Genomic DNA, 10,092 nt, shown 5'->3' with positions numbered 1-10,092 from the left:
ACAGAAGAACAATAATGAAGAAAATACGAGAATGGTCACGGGAAGAAATACTAAGAGAGAGAGAGAGAGAGAGAGAGAGATAGTATTAACAGAAATTTAGTATATTCGGCTGTAAAGATCTGATATATTTTGCTTTAAATCTGTGAAATGCGTTTTTTATACAGTATATCTGAAGAAATCCAAAATATTCTGGAAGAGTTATTTTCACACATGTAATCCGTGTTTATTAAGGTGTATAGGTATTAAAAATAATCTATATGAACAATTCACAGCAGTTTGGGGATCTTGAGTCAAAATATTGTATAATTCCAATATGCTTTCCTGCAAGTCCCTGGAACATAGTAGCGTAAAAAATCAAGAAGCCACCAAAACAGTAAGAGAGAGAGAGAGAGAGAGAAGGAAAGAAAGAACGAACACAGTATTCTCTTCTAAAGCTCCAGTGTAGTTTGCTATTGATCTTTAAATTCATGTGTTATAGATATCTTTTTTTTTTTTTTCATTAGAAATAGTGAAAGAAATCCAAATGGCTTTCATTCATTCATTGCCAGACGCCATGTATCCCAAACGGGGTGGTCAACGGCTTAGAGTTAATTGTTTTACAGGGAGGGGCACTAATCCTCCACCAACCCCACTTGACACGTAGGGATGTCAACAGCATCTGGTGTTCCCAGGCGGTCACCCTTCCAAGTACTAACCAGACCCAACGTTGCTTAACTTCGCTGATCGGACGGGAAGCGGTGTACTCAACGTGGTATGGCCGTTGGCAAATGGCTTTCAAATTCCAACTAATTCTGTTACCACATCTAAAAATATTCCGTTCTGTGATTCCCAAATACTTAGCTAACATAATATTCAGTTGTAAAAATCAGACGTATAATGAAAAGAAAGCAAGTATATTCTGAGGTTAAGAAAAATACAGTAAATCTCAAAAGCCCAAGAGATGGCGTGGCGAGCTGGGGAGATGAGGGAGATCACGCAGCAACCCCAGCAGGAAACAGAGGTAAAGTCAAATGAAGTCGAGAAAATCCGCTGATAATCACGGGCTCAAATTAGAGGTAAAATCGGCAGCGTTAGAGTCAGCCACTGGGAGAAAAGTCATGGAATTTTAGTGGAGGGGAGGGGAAGAGGACTTGTGGGTGGTGTGGGGAGGAGGGTGGGGATTGTGGGGTATGTGTGCGGTGTGGGAGAGAGGAGTGGGAAGATTTGGAGTGTGGGCTGGGGGAGAGGATGGGGGACTGTGTGTGTGTGTGGTGTGGTGAAGAGAGGATGTCTGTGAGATGTTGGGGTGGTGTGAAGAGATGTGGAGAGCTCTGTGATGTGGATGATGTGGAGGTTACAGGCAAGCAGGTAATGGACAGGTGTTTGCGAGAGACTGGTGACGTTACGTTTTGGTGGCCACATAATAGACTGTTGACTGGAATTTTTTTCCGGGGTAGGTAGGGAGAACCATTCCAAAGCTTAGAGCCTGCAGAACACATCCCGTCTAAAGAAGTATGAAAAAAAAAAAAGACAAACTCAAGATCCTATTATTTGTAGGTGCCTGGTTGCGTGTAAAAGATTGGTGGTCATAAGCAGTGGGAGAGACGGACCTAGGAAGACATTTCGAGAAGTGATAAGTTCCACATAGGAGGGTGCTGCGATTGGAGTGTATGTTTTCTAGTGATGTGGTGTACTGAAGAGTGTGATTGGTGTTGGAGTTTTGTCAAGCAGGTGGGTATACTCTGAACTGGCCACTCTCACAGCTTAAATGCTTAGTTGTGGTTACGTGAAAATCTATGGCCCTTAATTATGAGGTAAGAATAAGTCTCTTGTTCAAAGTAACCATCCATCTTGACTACACTCGGCCAAATATTGATAGGAAAAGGGTTATGGATCTTTCTCATGTCAAAAGAAATTTTCCATAGCTGGTATGAATGTGGTTGGCTGGTGAGACCGGGATGTAGGTAATGTGTGGATACGGGAGTTAAATTGGTTGGTTGAAGTGCGTGAGGCGTGGCGGTAAGACTGGGATGTAAGCATGATGCTGCAGACTGGAATAGGTGATTAAGGTAAAATGATGTGGGAAGCAGTTAAGGGTGTACTACGCATATGCTGGTAGTGTGGTATGTAGGTGGGGAGAGGGCTGTGTGGAGTGCGGATGGTGAGGTGTTTTGGTGTGGAATTTAGATGGTTCGGGGTGGAGTGGTGTAATATGTATGTGGTGAGAATGGGATGGTGTGGTATGTAGATCGTGGTGTGGTATGTATGTGGTGTGGCAGTGTGTTGGTGGTGCGAGTGTGACATGCATGAAGTGGCAACATGGTGGTGTGGTATGAAGGTGATGGATGCGTCAAAATGCTGTGTGTAGGCAGTGCTGTGTGTTAGTATGATGATGTGGTATGTAACTGGTATGGAATGAAGGCGGTGGGAGTGGTGTGGAGTGTGCTGGTGTGGTGCTGGATCCCCTCTAATACCCTCTAAGCAGCAGACACCTGAGAGCGTGGGAAAGGATCATTTTTAGAGCAACTTACACTAATGTCCACAGTTTTATTTCTCCCTGTAGCACTTAGTAAGAGATTATGTAAAATACTCGCTGTGTGTGTAAGAGAAATTTTTACAACATCAAAGCCAGGCTGTTTTGCGTGTACGAATATATTAGCGTTATGTTGATTACCTTGAAAGTATAATATTAAGGTTATCGTGCCTAATGTAGAGTGGGAACACGAGAAGCAGTATACAGTAAAGGAAAAAAGAGGCAGAGAAAATGGGAAGGAACTGACACTGGCGATAAATGTAGCAGTTCATCTAAAAATTTCTAAGGCATATGAGAGTACAGGTAAAAGTGGAAGCAAAAGCCACGAGACCCTTAGCTGCGGTGCTCATGTCCCTAGCTTATGCCTCTGAGTCTGTGCCATGTTATTTATCCACAATACTTTGATATAAGGTCACTGTCTCATCCAGGCTACATCAGTTACCTCCCCTAGGTGTTAATCTGGGTTCTCATTTTACCTGCCAACCCAGGAAAGGTGGATGGATATCTGAGTCGAGTGGCCGGAAGCTTCATCTCTTTGACCAAGCATTTTTACATTTTAAGTGATTGTAAAATGTTGCTTTGTTTATTTAAGACTACTTTCACCCTCGTTGTCTCAGGATCTTACGTCACTGGATCCTTACGAGGAAAAACAAAGCTTCAGGGTGACATTATAATATTGATAAAACCCATAAAGAAAGCTTGAAATTATTTGGACCTACATTTAAAGACGAGTGTAGCAATCAAACCCTACTTCCACCGCGTCACTACATTGGTTGACCCCATTTTCACATCACGTCATGTCACCTTCACTACGTAATAATAACTACAGCTACCTACCCAGTGTGACAGAAGGCCTCTAAACCTGCTTTCAGGAGGTTTCAGACAGTCGCTAAGATCCAAAAAGTCTTAGAAAAAATACGCTACAGCTGCTAGAACACTAATATTTCGGGGTAGACATACAGAATTCTGATATATTTTGCTAGACAGCCCTAATAATTACAACAGCTGCTAAATATAAATAACTATCTTATTATGTGCTTACTCATGATGGTGCTTAGAGGTTGGGCAAGTTCAGGGTCTGGACAAGCGGCTCTGGACACTCGTGATAAAGGCGTGCCAGGGATGTAGGAAGCGCTGTACTGTACTGTGAGTCGCGAAGCTCCTTGCGGGCAGCAGGGCGGGACACATTATGTTGAGGTATGAGGCAGGTTAAGCCCGGCCTTCAGAATGGCGTTATTTAACTTTATTTACCCTCTCATGGACACAACGGCTATATCATTCCATTCCCCGGAAGTCAGATGGTATTAAAATAAGAGTGGGTAAGGGAGAGTGAGAGAGTGAATATTATCCGTGTTTACCCTCTTATTTGTGCGACGGCTCCAGCATTCTATTCCACAGAACACCAATGGTTTTATTCAGATTAGAGTAAGTTATAGGAACCCGAGAGTAACGGATTTGATCGTTTTATTTATGGTAATTGGATTCCAAGATGCAATAACCTTAGTTTCTTTTCTTTTTTTCTTTTCTTTTTTTTTCTTTTTTATTTTTTTTTATGCGAGGAAGAAGGAACCAAAGGCCATGAGCCCGCAGTAACAGTTCCCTCCAAGAGAAAAACAAAATACAATAGAGAGCCAAATTCAAGATCCGATCATTTTGAGATGCCTGGACACACTACGTTTGAAAGACTGGAGATCATAGGCAGGAGGAAATACAGACAGAGGGAGACAGTTCCAGAGCTGACCTGTTGTATAAATGAAAGACTGGGAGTAACGGTTAACTCTTGCATTAGAGAGTTGGACAGAAAAGGGATGAGAGTTTGCTGCTAGACGGGTGCTACGCGCCCGTCGTAGAGGTGGAGGAATGCAAGCAGACAGTTCAGAGGAGCAGTGACCATTAAAGTAGCGATAGAAAAGAGATAAAGATGCAACAGTGCGGCGAAGAGACAGAGGTTGAAGGGAGTCAGTAAGAGGAGGAGAGTTAATGAGACGAAAAGCCTTTGACTCCACCCTATTGAGAAGAGCTGTATGTGGGGAGCCTCCCCACACATGAGGGTTGTACTCCACACAGGGGCGGATAAAACCCCTGTATAGAGTCAACAATTGTGCAGGGGTAAAGAAAGAGCGGAGTCGGCTTAGCACACCCAATCTCTTGGAAGCAGATTTTACAAGAGATGTAATATGATCTTTCCAAGATAAGTCCCGAGTAAATGAAACCCCAAGCATGTTCAAGGATGATGCAGGATTAATCTGAATATTATTAAACATTAGTGGGTATACCTGTGGAAGATTTTGTCGGGTTGATAGGTGTAAGAACTGAGTCTTAGATGCATTAAAGACAACCATATTATTTTTACCCCAGTCAGAGATATGAGCCAAGTCAGACATTAGGTGTGCCATAGCCTCATCCCTTGTTTCTTGAAGTAACTGTTGAGATGGGCGTTGCGGGAACCGAATGGAAAGGTGAAGGGTGGAGTCATCAGCGGATGAGTGGATAGGGTTAGATGTACAGCTTAGAAGATCATTGATAAATAAAAGGAAGAGAGTTGGTGATAGGACAGAGCCCTGAGGAACACCACTGTTGATAGATCTAGGAGAAGAACGATGGCCGTCTACGACAGCAGCTAAAGAACGACCAGAAAGGAAGCTAGCGATGAAGGCACAGATAGAAGGATAGAAACCGTAGGAGGGCAGTTTGGAAATTAAAGATTTATGCCAGACTCGATCGAAAGCCTTTGAGATGTCAAGTGCAATGGCAAAGTTTTCGCCAAAGTCCCGAAAGGAGGATGACCAGGAGTCTGAAAGGTAGGTGAGAAGATCGCTAGTGGAGCGTCCCTGACGGAACCCATACTGACGATCGGAAAGAAGGTTGTGATAGGAAAGATGCCTTAAAATTTTTCTATTAAGAATTGACTCGAAAACTTTTGAAATACAGGACGTTAAAGCAATTGGACGATAGTTGGAGGGTTTGGAGTGGTCACCCTTCTTTGGGACTGGCTGAATGAGAGCAAACTTCCAGCAAGAAGGAAAGGTACAAGTTGACAGACAAAGGCGAAATAGTTTGCCTAGGCAGGGTGTAAGCACAGAAGCACAGTTCTTGAGAACAACAGGAGGGACCCCATCAGGCCCATATGCCTTGTTAGTACTGAGGCCAGTAATGGCAGAAAATACATCAACTGAAGAAATTTTAATGTCAGCCATGAGGAAGTCAGAGGGAGGAAGTGATGGAGGAACAGCACCGGGAATCGTCTAAGGTGGAATTGGAGGAGAAAGTCTGTGCGAAGAGATCTGCTTTATCAGTAGAAGAAATAGCTACAGAACCATCAGAGTAGAAAAGAGGAGGGAAGGATGATGAGGTAAAGTTGTTAGAAAGATTTTTGGCAAGGTGCCAGAAGGAGCGGGAAGAATTCGAGTTGGAGAGTTGAGAGCATTTAGTATGGATGAAATTATTTTTAGTACAGCGAAGAACAGACTTAGCACGATTCCGGGCAGAAACGTAAAGATTATGTGATTCAGGGGTGGGTTGGCTCCGGCACCTTTTGTAGGCCTTCTCCTTGTTGCGGACAGCATTAGAACAAGCGTGATTAAACCAAGGCTTTCTTGCGTTAGTCAAAGGATATGAGAAAGGAATGTATGCTTTCATGCCCGAGAGAATAACCTCCGTAATGTGCAAGGCACGCTCAGATGGCTCACGACCATGGAAGCAATAATCATTCCAGGGAAAATCAAAGAAGTACTGCCTGAGGGCCTCCCAGTCCGCGGCTCCAAAATGCCACAGACGACGTTTCCCTGGAGGGTCCACAGGCCGTACCGGAGTGATAGGACAGGTTAAGGTAATAAGGTTGTGATCGGAGGAGCCCAACGGAGAGAAAAGATTAACAGAGTAAGCAGAACGATTAGTTGTGAGGAAGAGGTCAAGTATGTTGGAGCTCTCTCCAAGGCGGTCAGGGATACGGGTAGGGTGCTGTACAAGCTGCTCTAGGTCATTAAGGATAGAAAAGATGTAGGCTTGTTCACCAGGTGGATCCGTGAAAGGAGAGGAGAGCCAAAGGTGGTGGTGAACATTGAAATCTCCAAGAATGGAGATTTCAGAGAAAGGAGAAATGGACAGAATGTGTTCCATCGTAGAAGTAAGATAGTCGAAGAATTTTTGATAGTCAGTAGAATTAGGGAATAAGTAAACAGCACAGATATATTTAGTCAGAGAATGACAGGAAAGCCGAAGCCAGAGAGTGGAGAATTCAGAAGAATCAAGTTCAGGAACACGAGAGCAAGATAAGTCGTTGCGTATGTATACACAACAGCCACCTTTGGCTTTGAAATGAGTATAGAGAAAGTAGGAGGATACAGAAAAGGGTTTGCTGTCAGTTGCCTCAGACAGCTGAGTCTCCGTTAGAAAAAGAAGGTGAGGTTTAGAGGAGGAGAGGTGGTGCTCAACAGAGCAAAAGTTAGATGAAAGGCCTCGAATGTTGCAGAAATGAAGAAGAAGAGAGTCAGATAGTGGTTCCAGGCACCTCGAGTCGTCACCGGGAGAGGGGCAGATGGCGGGGGCATTTATGGTCCCCCCCCCTGGGGACTCCGAGGCTGGGTGAATTGACGCCATTTTGGTGAATTTTGAATAGGAAGTGTAGTGTGTACTGTGCATGTAGTTTGGTGAAGATAGTTAGAGAAATTTGTACTGGAGAGCATGCTGGCCTACTCTCTGTGTAACTGAGACACTGAAAAAGTTCAGCAAAGGGGGATGGTCAGGAACTAGTCCTGAGGGCTGATGAAACGGGAGCTCCAGCACTCCCTGTCATCAGCTTTCCATCCACCTCGGGAGTACTGCCCTGCTCGACTGGTGCTACAGTCTACTCCTGGTGGTGTATAGGCAGGATATTCTACACCTGTCTTTCATTATTAATTTTCTTACCGTGTCTGGATTTCACAGCGGCGTTAACTATTAAGAAAGGTAACTTATACCCACATACTGAGGGCCCAAGTCAAGCCAAAACTGCTGTATCTTTATAATGAATACAGTGTCAGAATCTTATATACACTGTTTCATATTTTCTGCCCATCTCCGTGTTTATTCGTCATGCAGTGCCACAGTTTTCAAGCTATACTGTTAAATATTAGCATGGATATAAACACACCCAGAGAAACATAACAAGAGGCATCGATCGGAGTAGGAATTGGAACCCTAGACCTTGACTCTTCCCCAGTTAATTATCAGCAGATTCCCTGATTCAAAGACAAAGGTGTAAATAATTAACCTGTCCCGAATGAAATACACGCGAGATTTCAGGGGAGGGGACACGGCACCCAACTTCCAATCCCAGTCCAGCCAGAATATATTCCCAGATTTCAAGGTAAAGAAGTGGACTGCTGTATGGGTATATTTTGAGTCTCAGGTTGTAGGAAGCACAGTCACTGCACGTAGGGGGATGAGTAAGATCGCAGTTCCCATCCACAGTTTTTAAGGTAAAGGAATGAATTTCGTATATGCATAGTCACAGCCCGAGTTGGTCATAAGCACCATGGGAATTAACGTGAATATTACCCAGTCACCCCAGAAAATATTCACTAACTTAGCTTGCCCGAGTAATGCTGGGTAGGACTGCTAGTGAGGGTACATCTGATCCATTTATTATTAGTTACGACTCTCAGGCACAAGCTGCTTTGGTACTTAACACTGATTTATACTTACAAGGCCCCCTGCTCAGCTCTGGCTACGGGAAGTGGGTGTACAAGAGAGAGAGAGAGAGAGAGAGAGAGAGAGAGAGAGAGAGAGAGAGAGTCTGTGCTGTTGTCCTTTCTGATTCACGGTCACGGGGAAGAGGTGTCTGGGGTACAAGGGGTTTTTCTTGTGGAGGTCAGTCGCTGTGTTGAGGGATTACACATGGGTGGCAAGCTCACGCATACACACACACCTATGTTCAGGGGCTTACAGTGCACATGAAGACAAAAACACCCAGACAAGCGAGCACACAAAAGCACACACAAGCATATTAGCACACCACTCAGGACCAGTCATGCAAAAGGATGTGGAAGTTCACTGTTGGGCAATTATATAAGTGGACACGGTATTGGAACCCTTTCGGTACGATGATCTTTAATAGTGCATAGTTGCAAATCGGCATTTCAACCTCTCTGTTACGATGATGTCGACTGTACTTCATTCCTGTAACCGATAATTCAGCTCATGCAATACGGTGACGTCTTTTGTATTCAGTTATGTAATCGATTTTTCAACCTCTTCAGTATGGTGGTTTTGTATGTATTTGATTCTTGCAACCTCGTGACGTTATTTCCAAGTTTAACCAGTTACTGCGGTGACGTGTGTGTGTGTGTGTGTGTGTGTGTTCGTAAGGCTACCTACTGTGCACACACTTCCATTCAGTTCCGTGTAGACTTTCGGAACAAGGGGTTAGATGCACCTTCATTTACCTCCTCCATAACTAGGGGACGCTTGGGTAAAATTGTCAGGCAGTAGAACGAATAAAGGAAAGTATGTGTCATGGGATTGAAGGGATTAAGAGAGATTTTATGAACAGGAGGGGTTATATGACAAGGTCCATATATAAAGCCAGGTGACTTTTTGTGTTCCGATGACTGCTCAGGTATTGTTATTAGTGTCATCTCTGATCATTTATTTATTTCCTACCCCCACTCCCACACCCGCAGACTGAGCCGTTCCCGCAGTGCATAAGATACAGCCGGATTGGTTGCTAGTGGAGCTTCCTTATCGATTTATTTTTGGATATGGCTGGTTAATATCCTTCTGTACGTAATTTATGCAGAGTACGGCGATACTGGAAGGATTAATGCAATACAGAAAGGGCAGTAGTGTGTAATATACAAAATAAATTGCTTAGGGGAAGGTGTTAGGGAGATTCCTCAACCGACGAGAATAGGAGCCTAGGACTCCTTCGTCAAAAAGTATTCTTGCCACATCCGATCGAGTTTACCTCACCTTAAAGAAATTTTTCACATTGGAGTTCTTCTTCTTCCTTTTCTCCTTCCTCCTCCTTCTCCTCCTCCTCCTCCTCCTCCTCCTCCTCCTCCTCTTCTCCTTCTTCTTCTTATAATTATTATTATAATTATTAATGTTATTATTCCTCCTCCTCCTCCTCTTCCTCTTCTTCTTCTTCTTCTTCTTCTTCCTCTTCTTCTTCTTTCTTCTTTTTCCTTCATCTTTTAAAATCACGTTTATTAAGCCCTTCACTTACAGATTTCTCCCATAACATGGAAACAAATCCGCTGCAGATAATACAGTTGTAGAAAAAATGATTTAATCCCAGTGGAGAGACTAACAATTAATTCAACATTAGATCGCAAGACATATTAGATTTACAACTCTTTAAAGAAGTTGTATACAAGAAAAAAAAAAGTCTGCAATAATATGACTTTCTTTATACTGTCTTCATGTTTCAAATTGGCATGGATTATTTTACTTTCTCTTCCCCTGTCTGTCTGCCTGTTTGTTTGTCTGTCTGTCTGCCTATCTGTCTGTCTGTCTCTAACCTCCATCCCTTTGCCTTTGATCGGCTTTCCCCTCTCACTGTCCCTTCATATATTCTCTCTCTCTCTCTCTCTCTCTCT

General features: G+C 43.5%; 1 non-coding gene across 1 annotated transcript; it reads right to left on the bottom strand.

Moving 5' to 3' along the window:
- Positions 1–646: 646 nt before the first annotated feature.
- On the bottom strand, positions 647–765 carry LOC145394295 (5S ribosomal RNA). The gene has a single exon (XR_013896368.1). It is a non-coding gene; the product is annotated as a 5S ribosomal RNA (ribosomal RNA).
- Between the last annotated feature and the right edge of the window lie 9,327 nt (positions 766–10,092).

This window comes from Coenobita brevimanus, chromosome 26 (assembly GCF_032717465.1).
Source record: "Coenobita brevimanus isolate Jiangsu-jjx chromosome 26, ASM3271746v2, whole genome shotgun sequence".
Taxonomy (NCBI): domain Eukaryota; kingdom Metazoa; phylum Arthropoda; class Malacostraca; order Decapoda; family Coenobitidae; genus Coenobita; species Coenobita brevimanus.
Note: the sequence above shows the minus strand (reverse complement) of the source record. Positions and strands in the feature narration are given on the sequence as shown.